This window comes from Podarcis erhardii, assembly GCF_964252035.2.
Source record: "Podarcis erhardii genome assembly, chromosome: 8".
In the NCBI taxonomy this organism is placed as follows: domain Eukaryota; kingdom Metazoa; phylum Chordata; class Lepidosauria; order Squamata; family Lacertidae; genus Podarcis; species Podarcis erhardii.
The window spans coordinates 72,614,755-72,633,294 of record NC_138499.1 but is presented as its reverse complement, the minus strand read 5'-3'; the positions used below and the strand labels follow the sequence as shown (position 1 = coordinate 72,633,294).

The following is an 18,540-nucleotide window of genomic DNA, read 5'->3' as shown; positions in this document are numbered from 1 at the left end:
ATAATGTGGGGAGTCTCCACGCCTTCATTCAAAATTCTTGCTGGCAACTTGTAATGCAATCATGATTACTCTTTCTTTACAAGATGGAAGCAAAAGATATCATTGTAGTTTTAGTATTATTATTATTACCATCATCATCATCATCATCATCATCATTTGCACTTAAAAGTCTTTTCTTTTAGAAAACGTAGCCCAAAGCTACTATCTGACATTCTGCAAAAAACAGTGCATGCCAGATCCACAGCATAAAAAAGATGCCCTATGGAAGATGAGTCAGTGAGGCATCTCTCCATTGTGAAGAACACCCCTCAAGAGTTTTTTGTTTGCTTGCTTTTTTGAATGAGTCAAACAAATTGTTCTGGCAGTTGCTTCCTCTCCCCACCCCCAACATCGAAAGATCAGAAGCAGGATACTTTGTTATTGTTGTTGTTTAGTCATTTAGTCGTGTCCGACGCTTCGTGACCCCATGAACCAGAGCACGCCAGGCACTCCTGTCTTCCACTGCCTCCCGCAGTTTGGTGAGACTCATGTTTGTAGCTTCGAGAACACTGTCCAACCACCTCGTCCTCTGTCGTCCCCTTCTTCTTGTGCCCTACTTGATACAAATTCTCGATAATATTCTAAAAATATGTATCTCAGATCAAGGGGCATTCAGCGTACAGTTCCTGCCACTCAGTTATTGATCTAGCTGTTCATTGTACTGTGGGGCCTGAGAAGAAAAACTCATTTGGGTTGGAGGGATTGAATGCCACCTCTCTCACTTGTGCCCTCTGTTCTACCCAATAAATCACTTTCTTTCCGTATAGGCATTGCAAACACAGGCCAGAGGGGCTGCCTTCTACCTTTGAAGGTGGCTTGGAAGCTACGGTTAGAAGCTGTGGCCTTCCTCCAGACAGAGACAAGTCTCAAAGAGCATACAATTCCTATTTTAGCTCAAGCTCTCTGACTTTGCTTCTAGGCTCAATTTAAAGTGCTGGTTCTGACTTTTTCAGACTTATCTGAGGCCTGCGGACTTCGGGGAGCATCTCTGATACGCACTTTCCTCTTTCCTTGCATCCTGCCCTTTTGGGAGGTAAAGACTGCAGCGGTTTCATAGCCTGGCTTCTTCTGCGAAGACAACCACATAATAGAATGCTCTTGCTAGTGGGGCTTCCATCGGCCCACATGCTGATGGCTTTCTAAAGTCAAGTTATTATTAGATGGATTTTTTCAAATGGGTTTCCTAATGGAAAACAGAATGTGTGTTTAACTGCTGTGTTTGTTTTGAATTTGCTTTATTCTCTTCTATTCTGTTCTGACTGTGGCTGCTTATGGGTGATTTTGTATTTCTGCCGTTTTATGCATCTTTCACGGTTTGCAATTGTTTCTTTGTTTTAACCAGAGTGCCGTTTTGGGATTCTGCACTGGGGACAGAGAATGTAGCTGATAAATGCTTAAACAAAACAAAACAAACCTTGTTCCCCCATGCTCTGAGGCAGTGTGCGGTAATGGTTAAAGTGCTGAATGGGTTCAACTCCCTGCTCAGCCATGAAACATAATGGATGATCTTGGGTCAGTAACTATCGTTCAGCCTAAGCTGTTTCACAGGATAGTTGTGAAGATAACATTGTTTCCCAAGAACAAAGGAAGTTGTCTTATACTGAGCCAGACCATTGGTCCATCAAGATCAGTATCGTCTACCCTGAATGGCAGCAGTTCTCTGGGATTTCAGACAGGATTCTCTCCCATCTCTACCTGGGATTTGACCTGGGCCCTTTTGCATCCAAAACAGATGCTCTACCATGGAAGTATGACTTTGTACCAAAGCTGCAGCCTTTACCCAGTGTACACCATACTAGGACTCTGCACACCACCCCGAACTACTTCCAGGAAGAGCAGGTTAAAAATAAGATAGATGAATACCTGTGCTAGAAGCCTACCTTCTCTGGAACAGTAGTATATGGACTTTCAGGAACATAAAAAAGGTAAAGGGACCCCTGACCATTAGGTCCAGTCGTGACCGACTCTGGGGTTGCAGCGCTCATCTCGCTTTATTGGCCGAGGGAGCCGGCGTACAGCTTCCGGGTCATGTGGCCAGAATGACTAAGCCGCTTCTGGCAAACCAGAACAGCGCACGGAAACGCCGTTTACCTTCCCGCCACAGCGGTACCTATTTATCTATTTGCAATTTGAGGTGCTTTAGAACTACCAGGTTGGCAGGAGCAGGGGCTGAACAACGGGAGCTCACCCCGTCGTGGGGATTCGAACCGCGACCTTCTGATTGGCAAGTCCTAGGCTCTGTCATTTAACCCACAGCGCCACATATGCTAATACTAATACTAATACTAATACTAATACTAATACTAATGCTAATGCTAATACTAATACTAATACTAATACTAATACTAATACTAAATACCCTACCCATCTAGTTGGCTTTCCTCAGCCACTCTGGGTGGCTTCCCTCACATATAAAAGCATAATAAAACATCAAACATTAAAAACTTCCCGATACAGGGCTGCCTTCAGATGCCTTCTAAAAGTTTTGGAGTTCTTTATCTCCTTGACAACTGATAGGAGAGCATTCCATAGAGAGGGCGCCACTGCCGAGACGGTCCTTGTAAGTTCACTTTTTTCAGTAAGGGAACCACCAGAAGGCACTTGGAGGTGGGCTGAACAATAAGGGTGGAGACACACCTTCAGGTATTGTCAGGGAATTGCCATTAGCTCAGAGGCGAGAGGTGGAAGGGCATTTGGGTTACAGGGAGCCTCTGAAGATCGTGAGAAGCAGCTCTTCCTCCACGAGGAGGGAAGCCCCGCCTCCAGTGGGAAGGGATGCAGGGCTCGGAAGATGCAAGAGAGTGCCGCAACACCGAGCCTGACCAAAGCGGGGGGGGGGAGGCAGGTCCCCCTTCGGTTTACGCACTGAGAGGGGAGGCGTAGGATGGGGGTCAAAAAACTGCTATGCTGGGGAAAGTTTAAGGACCGCCCACTCCCAGATTCTCCTAGCGACTGAGCAGACATGGAATTGAGATGCTCTGCACTGTAATTGTTTTGCACAGATAATAAAGCCTTGAAAAGACCAGTGGGAGTCTTGCCTGTTCGCTCTCAAGCATCCACGCCGGCACACATAACAGGTATATTGGGCCAAGGCCGTTTAGGACTTTAGTTAGTACTAAACAAAAATGGCCTCCAAAAGTTTTTTCTGCTGTTTGTGGACATCATAGTTGTGTGGGGTGGGCAGCATTCAGCTGACTTATTTTTTCAGGGAGGTGAATTTTTTAACACCCTTTATCAGAAAACTCTCTTTTGTTAAATGAAACTCTATAGTTAGTTCATATTAGTTCATGGTTCTAATTAGTTAGTTCATATTAGAAGAGCTGAGAGGGTGACTAGATGGAGTAAAGGCTAACCCTATTGCTTCCTCCTAAAATTTTCTTTGGCAATCACTTGTAGCCAAGTAAGATTGTCTTCCATGAACATGATCTTAACAGTGAGTCCGTGACTGACTGTGGAGGCCAATTCTGGATCCACACGTCCTTCCACAGTGGGGACATAGGTTTCTGGGTGGAAATTGATGATGGTGAGGGTTTGCCAAGCATGCCTTCCTCTTAGCACATTTCCCCCTTTCATCCTGAGTTTGAGTGTCTTCAAAGCCCATGACACCTTTGGTAAAGGCTGTTCTCCAATTGGAGCTCTTGCAGGCCAGTGTTTCCCAGTTGTCAGTGTTTATACTACATTTTTAAGATTTGCCTTGAGAGAGTCTTTCAACCTTTTTCATTGACCACCAGCATTACACTTTCCAGTTTTACGTTCAGAATAGAGTAGTTGCTTTGGAAAACAATAATCAGGCATCCACACAACATGACCAGTCCAACAAAGTTGATGTTGAAGAATCATTGTTTCAACACTGGTGATCTTTGCTTCTTCCAGTACATTGGCATTAGTTCACCTGTCTTCCCAAGTGATGTGTAAAATGCTTTGGAGACACCATTGATGGAATCTTTCAAGGAGTTGGAGATGGCATTATAAGTGGTCCATGTTTCACAAGGATACAGTAAAGTTGGTAGTACAATAGCTTTGTAAACAAGCATTTTGCTTTCCCTGCAAATGTCCCAGTCTTCAGTCGGGAGAAAGTTGCATTCACAGAGCTCAGGTGGTGCTGGATTTCAGCATCTTTTCTTGTGGAAAGAGAGCTGCCCAAGTAGGAGAAGTGATCAACACTTTCCAATGTTACCCAATGAGTTGGATTTGTGGTGCTGCAGAGGGGTTGTTTTGTACTTGTTGGTGCAGCACTTTGGTTTTTTGGATGTTGAGTGATAGGCCAAGCTTTTCATAAGCTTCTGCAAAGATATTTAGGATGGTTTAGAGGTCATCCTCTGAGTGTGTATACACTAAGTTGTTATCAGCATACTGAAACTCTATGATATTATACTACAATATTAAGATATTGTTATAGATTTACAGGTACTAGAATTTAATTAAGGTTTGGGGAGTGTCGAAGTGAATGTCCTCAGAGGTAATAGCTAGACTCACGTGAGATAGTCCCTGACAATCTTTTAATTAGCATTTGTGATGGCTAATTAAGTCAGACCCTTTGTGCTGGACAGTGTGCCACACATCCTTAATCCTGTGAAGTCAACATGGGTTCAAAGGTAATGGAGTCTGCCTAATTTCCTCTGAGGTGAGAACCTGGGGTTAATGATCCTTTAGCATCAAAGAACCAGGTGTGAGAATGCAGATGAGTGGGGCTTCTCTGTGTTACAAATGACCAGAGCTTAGGTTAGCAAGGTTAGAACAGGTGGGATGTGACCATTCTTGGTGACAGGCACACTGCGGGGCAGGGATGCTGCTTCCTATGGAAGAAGCTGGCACTGATTTGGATGTGATGCTCAGAGCCCCCTCCAGAGTAGGCACAGGTTGTCTATAAACCATACAGCATAAAAACACCACAGTCTCCACTGTCTCTCATTGTCCAAAAGGGAGCGTAAACCCTGGTATGCACACCTGGTACCCCTGGAATCTCGCACTGCTCGAAGGCTGGAGTGGTGCATAACAATATTACAAAACAATATGAAAACCGGATCCACAGTTACATCTAAAAATCATGGATGGTGCAAATGGTGAGGCCATTTTGCTGAGTATTTTTTCAGGGGAGGACTGAAATTCTCCAGCAGTTCAGTAGCTAAAAATATATATTTAAAAATAGAATATTATTTTCCAAGAAACAAAGGCTCAACTCTCATCTTAGCATGGCCATTCTGTGTTGTTGGAGTCTGTTTCTGTTCATTTCCATATGAGCAAAACACACAAAAGAAATGAATTGGCAACTTTTTAGTGACTGAAATGTACCTGAGATCCAGACTCGAGCTTATAAAAGGACAGCAATGCTATTATTATATGCCGCCGCAGGAGAGGGTATTTTGCATTTAATGATTATTTACAGCACAGGTTGATGGACGATGATTCCTAGTTTCAGACCCTGGGATATTGCGCTTCCATATGAAATTTTTACATACCCTGAAATATTGTGCCATGAGTGACACTTTTCATGTGTTGTGCAAGTTGTCATTTTGGAATGAAGTCTTGCAGCAGGGGGTAAATAAGGGAAGCTTCTGCGAGCTGCACATTTGAGTGCTTCAGCTCGCCTCTCCAAAAACTGCACATTTGAATCTAGGCATCAGGAAAAGAGGTTGCTTTTGCTATTATTTCCAATGACAGCCTGCATTGTTCTGCCTTTGTTGCTTCTTTGCTAAGGGGCTATGTGAAGGGCTTACTGCTTATCTGAAGAAACTTCAAAATGGAGATTATTGACATTGATGGCATGGTATCTGGTAATAGCTCCGTCCTTTTCCATTGAAAACACCCAGGTCAAAAACAGAAGGCTTAACCAGAAGAGGGCATCCAGTTGCAGGGCACTTAGTTCAGGTCTCCCATGGAAATGGGACTTAAAAGTTTTGGCTACGTCGTGCTATTTTAAAATTACTTTTTTGCGGGGAGCAGCGGGAAGTAAGCTGCTATCACTTCTTTTAGCTTTAATGTACAATTAATCTATGGCATCCATAGTCGTGAAGATACCAGTAACATAGATGGCTGTAAAATCCTGTTTATCTGAATTATGTTTTAATGGGAATTGTGTAATGTGTCCTGACGTTTGTATTGTAATGTATTTGATGTGGAAAGTTTTCTGTCTGTTCCGGTGAAAGTTAGTTTAACTGCTGTGTGAGGACTTAACCGATGGCTGTGAGTCAGAATTCTCAGTATGCGAAAGCACCAAAGGTTTGCATGTTTCAGTTGGTGGTGGTGCAGGCTTAAGAGGAGGAGGAGGAGGAGGAGGAGGAGGAGGAGGAGGAGGAGGAGGAGGAGGAAGAAGAAGAAGAAGAAGAAGAAGAAGAGGAGGAAGAAGACAATAACAGCAGAGGAAGAGGGTCAGAGAGAAACAGTTGCTTAAGAGCTGACCATGGTGGCAGCAGCTGATCTTTTCTTCTCCTGCTCCACCTTCCTTTGTAAAAATGCTGTTTCTGGCGACATTCTCTCATTTCTTAAATAATAACAACTTTTGCATGATCCTGCCTGTAGTGGCAGTAATGGTCAGAGAAGAGCTCCTGCTACCACTCCACCTCCACAACACTGTGACAACCTAAGGAATTATGCCACATGCCTACCAAGCATACATTTCTGGGAGAATATGGAAGCCAGCATACCCTCCCCCCCTCCCTCCCCGCCCTCCCTCTTTATGCTCAGAAGGAGACAGTGCTTCACTAGGGATGATCAGTCATACTCAGTGCTATTTTTCTAGAAAAAGAGGTGCCATAACTCACCAGGTGTACGTCCCTTGTTCTCTTATAATGGCAGTGGTACCCAACTGAAAGATGCCAGAAGTGAGTTCCAGTGTATTCTGGCTGAAAAAAAGCCCTGGTCATACTACATTCTATTATTAACATAGAAGGCAAAATAAAAAATAAAAAATGCAGCACCTAATTTCACCTATTCCACCCCACCACCTCTGAAAAATAGCCAAGAAAAGGTCCTTTTTGTCTTGCCACTCACAGTAGAGGTAGATATTTTTTGGTAAATTATTGGACACTGTCCCACCAGCCTCTGTCTGCCCTCCCTTGCCTGCCTTCTTCCTTACAGCAGTCCAGGGGTGACACTGCCTGTTCCAGGAGGTGGCAATGTCTGTCAGCACTGTGTCTAGGCAGAGGAGGAGGAATGGTGGACCACCTCCCCATCCTGGTGCTGACCTTTAAAGCCCTAAACGGTCTCGGTCCTGTATACCTGAAGGAGCGTCTCCACCCCCATCGTTCAGCCCAGACACTGAGATCCAGCCCCGAGGGCCTTCTGGTGGTTCCCTCATTGTGAGAAGTGAGGCTACAGGGAACCAGACAGAGGGCCTTCTCGGTAGTGGCGCCTGCCCTGTGGAACGCCCTCCCATCAGATGTCAAAGAGATAAACAACTACCTGACATTCAGAAGACATCTTAAGGCAGCCCTGTTCAGGGAAGTTTTTAATATGTAACACTGTACTGTTTTTAACACTTGATTAGGAGCCGCCCAGAGTGGCTGGGGAAACTCAGCCAGATGGGCAGGGTATAAATAATAAATTATTATTATTATTATTATTATTATTATTATTATTATTATTATCCTGACCCTTCCAGGGAGGAGGAAGATAGAAATGTTGTATGAATCAGTCCCAAATGAATCTGTCCCAATGTCACACATCAAGTTGATTATTTGATGGGTACAGGGTTGTGACTGTATATTTATTTGCCTCAATTTGACGGGTTACAAACTGGCAAACCAATCTAAAACTTCCCCCAATAGTAAAAGTTAATATACCCCTCAAATAAAACTATTAATCACCTATTATGGAGATCCATCTTGACAGTGCTGAGATGCAGTCTGACTGTTAACTGTTTTTGGCTTTACCAAGACTTAAAGCATATCCTCTTTGTGACATCACACAAGACATCAGAATTGCCTGTTTGTATTCAACCTAGACTATCTCCATGACAACAGCAATGGCCAGTAAACCTCTGCAACCAAGTAACCATCAGCCTGAGTACCCAGTTGTTTCTATCTAGACTATTGGATGTTTATCTTTTGCTCTCATAATCAAAACCTGAAGAAAAACTGTGTATAATCTGAAAACCTGCTGAGAGCATCCTGACACACTGTCTTAGTGCTGCCATGGTAGAACTCAGCAGGGTAGAGGAAGGGAGCAATATGAGAATTAGTTGGCTCTACCTCCTGATGGACTTTCTCAGGACTTTTCCCCCAAGCTGGAACTCATAGGAACTTAGTTCCAGCACCTCTCTGGTGGGTGCCATTGCCGTTATAAGAGTACAAGGGTGGGTTCTGGCACCTCTTTTTCTAGAAAAATAGCACTGGGCTCCCTGCCATCAACCCCACCAGTCCCATGGAGAACCAGCCACCATTGATCAATCCCATAGGGTGGCAAAACAGAGGGACATTTTGGTTTTTCCTTGTCTGAAGACATGCTGACAAATTAGCCAATACTGAGTTGCACATCGATAAACACAGTTAGAATAATAATAATAATAATAATAATAATAATAATAATAATAATAATAAATTATTTGTACCCCGCCCATCTGGCTGGGTTTCCCCAGCCACTCTTTCAACAAAGATTAAAAATACATTAAAATATCAAACATTAAAAGCTTCCCTAAACAGGGCTGCCTTCAGATGTCTTCTAAATGTCAGGTAGTTGTTTATCTCTTTGACATCTGATGTGAGGGCGTTACACAGGGCGGCTGCCACTACTGAGAAGGCCCTCTGCCTGGTTTCCTGTAGCTTTGCTTCTCGCAGTGAAGGAACAACCAGAAGGCCCTCGGCACTGGACCTCAGTGTCTGGGCAGAATGATTGGGTTGGAGACGCTCCTTCAGGTATACTGGGCCGAGGCCATTTAGGGCTTTAAAGGTCAGTACCAACACTTTGAATTGTGCTCAGAAACACAGGATCAAAACTGAGGATCTTAGTGTGGCTTCAGCCAAGACTTTTGAAGTTTTTCAAAGAGGTTTATTTTTTCTAGGGGACAGTGAGGTCGAAAAGGAACCATTAGCAGAAGTGGGAGTGGGGGAGATTTTGGACTGTTGTGAGTACTAATGTGTCCAAGGATGTCCTTCTCTAATGTCCTGGAAGAATAAGCATTTAGTGCAGTAGGGAAGTTCACACGATGCAGCCTTAACCTTAGCATTCAGATTGCTGACTAGGGTACACTTTACTGACCACTCTGGAGGAAAATGCTGCCCGCTAAGTCCAAAGGCTAAAAGCACTGATCGCCTTTGCAAAGGTCACTAACCATCTGCCTGCAGAAAATTAGTTTGCCCGCTGCCAGCCTGACCCTCATGTGAACTGCAGACCTGAAGATAAAAGGTGCCCTAGTCTATGAGAAAACCCCATGCCACTTGGGTCCCACAGTATATAAAATTTGTCTGCTTCCAACCTGTCATTTCTCACTTCCATCCCTTTATAGGTCATGCGAGGGAACTGAAAAACAGCCTGGTTGGGTTTTTTTTCCAAGTTAAGTAGAGGTTTTCAGGAAATGTTTCTCCCCTTAGGATTTCACAAGCAGAGGCTTCACATTTTGATAAATTAACAATGCTGAAACATTTAGGTTCTGTGGCCACATTCCAACATTCTGTATCCACGGAGTATAGAAAAGTGGTTACTAAAAAAAATGTACCATTTCGAATGCAGTTCTCCTTTTTACTGCATGGCATTTCCCACCATGTTCTGGATATATGCTTGTAGCATACATGCAGTGAATGACAAAGAAAGAAGATCTCCTACATGCTATGTATAGTTTTAGGTTTTCTTCTCCTTGGACTTCCACATGCCCGCCCACCCCAGCCAGTTTAAAAACAATCAAGCTGCCAAATCTGCAATATGAAGTTGCAGAACACCCACCTCTTAATTATTATTTTTTTAAATAAAAATTTCAAAACAAAAACAATTTTCTGCACACACACACTTCTTTACATTAATACCATAGTATTTGGCTTCCAAAAATTTCTTTCCTTTTTCTGCATCTAATTGCACTTACCTAAATTATTACATTTCCATTTTTCTCGTTATAAATTACAAGTGCTATGTCAATCCTGCTAACGTTTTTAATTGTTTACTGTGATCTTTGATGTACTCTATAAAGCTATGCCATTCTTTACTAAATTTATTGTCCTCTCGGTGCCTGATTTTCCTGGTCAGCTTCGCCATTTCTGTATAGTCCATCAATTTCATTATCTATTCTTCTTTGGATGGGGTTTTTCATAAGACCCTTTTTTCACACAGCTGTTTTTGCATGATCAGACCCAGAGAGATCCCCCCTAAATCAACACACATTTGACTCAAAGTTTAGTTTGGTTTTTGGCAGAATTTAGGCCACAACTTTATTGATTACAGAAAGTGAGTGGTTGCATAGGCTCTGGTTCGACTAGCTCCCTGCACCCTTGCAGGTAGCACTGACCCAGAGCTCTATCATAGGCCAGCCAAGGGTGAACACCTGGGGTAGGTAGAAAGCACGGGTACAGGCTGTGTCTGCTCCTGAGATGCTCCCCTGGACTCAGGCACGGGCACAACCCCCTCTCAGGGGTTGACCAAACCAAGTTGATTCCCTGGATCCCTTGAATGGAATACCCTTCACATAGGGATGGCGAGACCGTTCGCCCATCCCTATCACCTGAAACAGTGCCTATCCACAACCTTACAAGTTGTGACAATTTGCTATGCGGCAGGCGAAACCCAAATGGCACCAGCCAATAAGCCAAGTGGGGGAAATTCCTGCCGTGCCCCTGTCCCAATTACAGACGACACACGATGGCATAGAAAGGTCAATCACAAAATGCCATAAATATAGGGAGAGGTGGGCGGGTGTTCCAATGCACGAGCCAAAAGAGGAAGCTCTGGGTCATGTGCATAGGTATTTATAGGTCCCTGGATCCATTGAGACAGCACCCCATTTGTCAGATTACACCCAGAAACGAGGGACCTACCAGTCGGGTGTTGTGGCTGTCCAATATATCCACCCACAACAAGAAGGTCAGTCTCCAGGTCTCACCGCAACACATGCCCTCTTTTAGGGAGGACACACTTTATCGACTCTGCAGATAAAAGCCACTTCAGCAAGGCTGGCCCAAGACATTTTGCTACTTAGGACATTTGCTGCTCTTTTCCCACAAGTTAAGGTGCATAATTCTTAAAGCTGGTCAAGGTAGTTTGGTGGCTGAGGCCAAAAACCCAATAATCCCCCTCTGGTCCAACTGCTGCACCCCCTTTTCAAAGTTTACACTGACTCAAGAGAGCCAGCGTGGTGTAGTGGTTAAGAGCTGTGGACTCATAATCTGGTGAACCAGGTTCACTTCCCCGCTCCTCCACATGCAGCTGCTGGGTGACCTTGGGCCAGTCACACTTCTCTGAAGTCTTTCAGCCTCACTCACCTCACAGAGTGTTTATTGTGGGGGAGGAAGGGAAAGGAGAATGTTAGCCGCTTTGAGACTCCTTCGGGTAGTGATAAAGCGGGATATCAAATCCAAACTCCTCCTCCTCCTCCTCCTCCTCCTCCTCTTCTTCTTCTTCTTCTTCTTCTTCTTCTTCTTCTTCTTCAAGAACCACTGGGATGGGCTCAGCTGGCTGGGTCCAGGCTGAGACAGGATGAGGGAAATAATGCTAGTGTATCTCTGAATGATCTGAGGGTGGGGAATTTTGGCAACATAGCCCACCCATGCCAGAAACCTCCCTACTCAGCCAGAGATCTGCTGGATCCCAAACCCACTCAGCCCAGCGGATCTTACTGCAGGATTTCTCCCTGTGTTCAGTGGGCTATTTCATTCTCCCCATCCCACCCCACCTTTCCTAATTGAAAACTGTGGGGATGATTAGGGAGGCAGGAAAGGATATATTATTTAATCATATCCTTCCTAACTTGCGCTAGCAAGTTCCATACCCTAGCAGAGTCCCAAACATCCCCCTTTTTAAATTACACAGTGGTTAGCTTGTTGCTGGCTCGTCTGAGCCTCACTGCTTAAGATGTCTGGTTAGATGCCTTCTAATCCCTCTTAAAAAGAATAGACATGAAAATCTGATTAAACTTAATATAAAATATGTTTACTCACAGATTCATTCAGGTTCACAGATAGATCCCTGAAGGCAGGCTTAGGTTACATAACTATATATCTACATGAACTGCCCCATAAGGGAAATAGTCTCAAGTGACAGTGACTCAGCAGTCACTTCTCCTAACTCTTAGGAACACAAAATGTAGAATACACACTGATCAGAACATGGAGGCCATGTGCTCCTCCATGCTAGTACAACAGACCACGCCCTCTTCAAGTCACATGTAGTGGAAGTCTTTCCCACTTTCTCCTGAGTGGTACAAAACATCCCCTAACATGTCCACTGTAGGAATGTTGTACTTGGCTGCAGTTTTAAATCCCACAAAAACATACTGTTCCATACCTCTTGGAAGCTCATTTCATTGTCAGGCTGTTTGGAAAGGTCCCCCCACTTCCTCACTTTTTATTTTCATTTATAAACTTGCTCCGTGAGTATGCAGAAGCCACTACCTTATTTTGGGGGAAAGTCCTGCCAGTGTGTGTAGTGGTTAAGAGCTGTGGATTCGTAATCTGGTGAACCGGGTTCGCGTCCCCGCTCCTCCACATGCAGCTGCTGGGTGACCTTGGGCCAGTCACACTTCTCTGAAGTCTCTCAGCCCCACTCACCTCACAGAGTGTTTGTTGTGGGGGAGGAAGGGAAAGGAGAATGTTAGCTGCTTTGAGACTCCTTCAGGTAGTGATAAAGCAGGATATCAAATTCAAATTCTTCTTCTTCTTTCTTGTGAGGTGATAGACCCTATTAGAAGGAATTGCCACCAATGGAACAAACTCTCATGAGAGGTGGTGGACTCTCCCTCATTGGAGGTTTTCAAGCAAATGTTGAGTGGTCATCTGCCCCAGATGCTTCAGTTGAGATTCCTGCATTACATCAGATTGGACTAGATGACCCTCATGATTCCTTCCAACTCTACCATTCTACCATTCTAATTAAACTCTCAAAATTCTTGACACAGCGTACAGTGCTAAGATCTCTCTCTTTCTCTTTGCCTCTCACAGGTGCTTAATAAGCATTGATGGAATCCCAGTGAGGGACTAAAATTCAGCCCATTATTATAGTTCTTGGCCTGCTGTTCATTAAGACTTCCCTGGGATTTGTATAGGTAATTTCAGTATTTTCTTTCTTCCCAAGATAAAGAAAGAAATGTTTCTAGTCAGTTTGGAAATTCATGTGAGATTGTCAGCTTTATTAATATGTATGCACTTCCAGGGCTGCCATCTCTTCGCCTTCACTCATATTGCAAGTCAACCACTGGAAACAGATTTTAGATTGCTCTCACAGGGACTGGATGAGAAATAAAGGAAGTCTGCTGCTGTGGAATGTTCCTGCACCAAGTGGCAATAGAAGAAGAAGAAGAAGAAGAAGAAGAAGAAGAAGAAGAAGAGGAGGAGGAGGAGGAGGAGGAGGAGGAGAAGAAGGAGGAGTTTGCTTCTCTTCCTTAAGAAATTAATATTCCGTGAGCTCATACATTCAACTGTTAAAGTCGACTGAATTTATTTATGTTGTTTCTCACATTGACCAATATGCAATCCTACTCACATTCAGAGTAGACTAACTTTGATCTACTAATAAATTTCAGTGGCTGTACTCTGAGTAAAATTTAGTTGGCTACAAACCATGGATTTTCAGAGGATGGGGTGTGTGAGAGAGAATCTAAACCAGGGGTTGTCAACCTGATCCCTACCACCTACTAGTAGTGTTTCAGGATTCTAGGTGGGTGGTAGGGTGTTCTACAGCACAAGCTGAATCCTCCTTCCATCGAGCACTGGTGAGTGGTAGGGAAATTTTACCATCAAGAAAGATGCATTAGTGGGAGGTAGGTATAAAAAGGTTGACTACCCTTGATCCAAACAAACAAGAGAGACCATGTCTCGTGTTTTGTAAGAACTAAGAACTAGATTTCTCAGGTTGGATTTTAGATTTTCTTAAAACAACTTTAAAATCAGATGGCGACCTTCCAAAACATAGCCAAAATTTGGAATTTGTGGGAAGTTCTGTTTCAGTGCCACAACTAAAATGAAAACTCCTGCAACTTAGCCCCAGACAGGCAGCAACATACACCATACATTTAAAGCACATTGCTTACCCCAAAGAATCTTGGAAATTGTAGTTTTCCCCTCACAGAGCTATAATCCTCAGCGCCATTAACAAACTATAGTTAAGTCACCCCACTATAGTTAGTCTGGCACAACATACAAGGAACATCAAACATTTCACCAAGAAGTGGGAAGGGAGCTTCGTAGGCTATGGTGGTAAAGAAACAAGGATGATAATATCTAATTGGTTCATGATGGACACCAACACTGATTGCACTTTAAATACTTACAAGCAGACACTTTGTGTAACTTCTGTTCCTGCCAAGTTTTTTCTTTCAGGCTTGCTGTGCCATAGTGACAGTCTTGAAGAGTGCTTGAACCATGGCCAGGAAGTCTATCTTTAGGTTCATGTCCTATGTAGGAAACATAATCCTGTAGAAACAACAACTAATACTTATGCAAGGCCGAATATTCCAAAGAGGTGGTTTGCAGTGGGCCCTGATCTAAGAAACTGAGGCATGACAATTAGGGATTTAGGAACATAAGAGCAGTCCTGCTAGATTGGACTGAAGGCCCATCAAGTCCACCCTCCTGTTGGAAGCCCGCATTTAGTAGGAGTCAGTTTATATGCCCCTGGCCTGCTAAAGAAGAAAATTATGGTCAGATCAACCAGGCCAGCAAAGAAGCCTCTTAAAATATAGATTTAGGGGGCATGACTGAATGAGATGAGCAGCTTAGGATGCAGCAAAACTTCATTTCAGCCAGCATTAAGTCCTCAAACCCAGCTCAACTGAAGGTACACCAGCATAACTTGCTCATTCCAGCTCAGCTGGATGAGATGAGGCTAGCATAAGCCCCACAAAAGAGGCATTCTGGAGGCAAGACTTGAGGAATGGGGGCTTAGGCTGGCTCAGTCACGTGACCTGGCAACCTGGAGTAGACTACTATTTTAAAAACTCATTTTCCCTCTGTCAGGAAGGAGTTGCAGCCCAACAACGTATTGAGAGCCAAAAGTTACCCACTCCTATTTTAAGGAGAAGAAGGTTACCCAAGAGCATGAGAAATATGGGCAAGCTTTACTGATACAAAGGGATATAGATAGGGCTGATGCCAGATTTGTTTGAAACCGGGACAAAGTGTCATCTGGTGGTGCCACTCCTATGTTGGGGGACATCTTTCAGCTTATCTGGGATCTGTCCTTTTGTGGTCTGGTTTTCCTGCTGCATTCACTTATTTTATGCTAATATGTTTTACTTTGCATTTAAATAGTTTTTGTTTTTAATGGGAGCCACCCAAGGAACAATTTTCATTGGGTGCCATGCAAATATTGTTGAAGTAGCAGCAGTAATAAGTATACAGCTAATGCTTTTCTAGGCTGCATCAACAGATGTATTGTGTCCAGATCAAGGGAAGTAACAGTACCACCCTGTTCTGACTTGATCAGACCACACCCGGAATATAGTGTCCACTTCTGCTCACTGCAATTTAAGAAGGGTGTTGACAAGCTGGAATGTGTGCAGAGGAGGGTGGCCAAGACGATTAAGGGTCTGTGATTAAGGTAAACAAGGAGTGCTTGAAGGAGCTGGGTAAGTTTCATTTGGAAAAGAGGAGACCAAGAGGTGATAGGATAGCCATCCTATCAAATATCTTAAGGGCTGTCACGTGGAAGAGGGAACATGCTTGTTTTCTCCTGGAGAGGTAGGACTTGAGGACTCTGGAAGGTAGAATTTGAACCAACGGCTTCAAGTTAGGAGATTCTGACTAAATGTTCAGAAAAAAACTTTCTGACACTAAGAGCTGTTTGGCAGTGGAGCAGAATCCCACGATTGGTGGTGGACTCTAAGATTCTATGATTCTATATTACATTTAATGTTTAATTTAATGGATTCTATACTGTCTTTGGGAATATGTGCCTTCCTAACCCAGGTTTTAGGGGTGCATGAAGTTCAACTATTTTCTAAGCCTTTTAACTTTCTATACATTTATCTCCAAGATGTGTGTGCTGTTGAAAATAGGAGACCAATGTTTAGAGCACAGTTTTGGGGAGCAGTATGATGTGGCTAGCATGCTGAGTCAGATAATCACACCAGCTTCAAAACAATATTTCCTTGAACCTGATATACCTTTTGCAAGCTTGTTTATGGCACATTTTCCCCTAACTTGAACCATAGAGTTACAGAGTTAGACACATCCTTAAAAGGCATACTGTCCAAATCCTTGCTCGATGCGATATCTGTAATGTAGGATTCCTGACAGATGGCCATCCAGCCTCAGCTTAAATGCCTCCAATTTCTTCCAACTTCAATTTCTTCTGATGTTTTTGAAGGGTATGATTGCGGGTAAGATGGGAGGGGGGAGTCAAGGCACTCTAATGTCCTCACACCACAGGAGCTCAGAACAGCCTTTCCCCCCATTTGAAACAATAGGTTTGGCAAGGGAAGCCATGGCAAGAAGACAGTGCGAAGCTATGAATAGAATAGAGATTAGCTGGGATGAGTCATTAATGAGGGATGTAACTCTCACATTCAGATCCTGACAAGGGAAAAGGAAAGGCAAAAATGAAACCTGTTTGTTTCATTATTGAACAAAAGACATGCATATATACATGAAAATATAGAGAAATGGCTCTTCAGTAATGCACTTGGTAAATTCAATGACTTAAGCTGCTTTCTGTTTTTGGATTAAAGAGAAAAAAGAGAGTGATTCCATGTGTCTGTGTGTGTGCATGTGCATGCATGCGTGTTTTTTAAGAGCCACTTAGAAGTACTTTATAACCCTTCTGCAATGAATTTAAGTATTTTGGGAAACGATGGCAGTAGATTTAATGATAAGGCCTGCTGTGCTTATCCACAACCATAATCCTAATGAGTGGGCTTAGGTCATTAGGCACACACATCCTTGCTTTCCTTTTCATGAAGCGCCATGGGACCATCTTCATTCCATTCACATCCTTAAATTATAGTCTCGCCTGCCTCACCTCCCCCCCCCGCCCTTTTTCAGTTAGGCTTCACAGTATAGCTTGCCATCCCTGTGTTCTGAATTTCCAGACCTTCCAGGTGTCCAGACCTTCCCAGGACTAGTCCTAGATTTACAGAAACCACCTTGGTTTCTGATTTAATCCCAGAATGCCCCATTTTTCCTTAGGAAGTCCCTATTTTTGTCAGAGAAATGTTGGAGGGTATGGAGTTAAGAGACCCCCCGAGCCAAGGAGATAAGTAACTATACAACCTTTAGAAGACATCTGCAGGCAGCCTTGTATAGGGAAGTTTTTTAATGTTTAATGTTTTATTATTATTATTATGTTGTTGTTGTTTTTATATGCTGGAAGCTGTCCAGAGTGGCTGGGGCAACCCAGTCAGATGGGTGGGGTATAAATACTAAACTGATGATGATGGTGGTGGTGATGGAATCATCCCTATTTTCATTGGAGAAATGTTGGAGGGTATGAATTTCTTTTTATCTGTTAGGGTAAAACTAGCTGTCGAGGCAAATGCATGGTTACTACTGGAAATGGCAACCACATCCCTCCTTCACCTTTAACATCTATTAAAACTTGATGCTTGTTTGTGGGGTATAAATACTAAACTGATGATCATAGAATCATAGAGTTGGAAGAGACCACAAGGGCCATCGAGTCCAACCCCCTGGCAAGCAGGAAACACCATCAGAGCACTCCTGGCATATGGTTGTCAAGCCTCTGCTTAAAGACCTCCAAAGAAGGAGACTCCACCACACTCCTTGGCAGCAAATTCCACTGTCAAACAGATGATGGTGGTGGTGATGGAATCATCCCTATTTTCATTGGAGATATGTTGGAGGGTATGAATTTCTTTTTATCTGTTAGGGTAAAACTAGCTGTCGAAGCAAATGCATGGTTACTACTGGAAATGGCAACCACATCCCTCCTTCACCTTTAACATCTATTAAAACTTGATGCTTGTTTGTACCTCCATATTGTTCAGGGTGTTCCATACTGTCCACACCTGTTGTGATGTTTCTTTGATCTGATTCCTCTTCTTTAGGTGATGAGGACTCATAGAATCAGAAGGGTTATTGTAGGCTGAACAGGCCCCAGAAGAACAGCCACAAAATGAGCCCACAGTTGCAGTGTGCCTGCAGCCCAAACGTGTCACATGGTCATTCCTGGCTCTAAGGACCACATCACAAAAGCTGCAGTACAACCGGCGTCTGCCCTGCTCCCTCAGAGTAAAAGACTGCTAAAATGGGCCTGGCCCCTGTACCTTGAAGAGGCCGTGAAGGTCAAGTTAACGAGTGAGACAGAAATGCTGCTCCTATTTAAGGCTCAGCCTAAGGTAGGTTGTGGCTGAAGCAACATCGGAGTGTGCTTTTCTCATTGCAGTCAGTCAAAGCCCTCCACAAAACCTGG

General features: G+C 43.7%; 2 long non-coding RNA genes across 4 annotated transcripts in view; one reads left to right on the top strand and one right to left on the bottom strand.

Moving 5' to 3' along the window:
• The window catches only part of LOC309348107, a 26,313-nt gene extending 12,578 nt beyond the window's left edge, over window positions 1-13,735 (top strand). For 2 of the 3 annotated variants that reach the window (XR_014159152.1, XR_014159153.1), the window contains exons 4-5: window positions 13,116-13,219; window positions 13,327-13,735. This is a non-coding gene — a long non-coding RNA (uncharacterized lncRNA). The remainder of the gene's footprint in view (window positions 1-13,115; window positions 13,220-13,326) is intronic. The other variant, XR_014159151.1, reaches the window with a different exon arrangement.
• On the bottom strand, window positions 13,283-18,540 carry LOC309348113. The gene is made up of 3 exons (XR_014159170.1): window positions 18,101-18,540; window positions 14,444-14,566; window positions 13,283-13,442 (listed from the first exon to the last, which is right to left on the bottom strand). It is a non-coding gene; the product is annotated as an uncharacterized lncRNA (long non-coding RNA).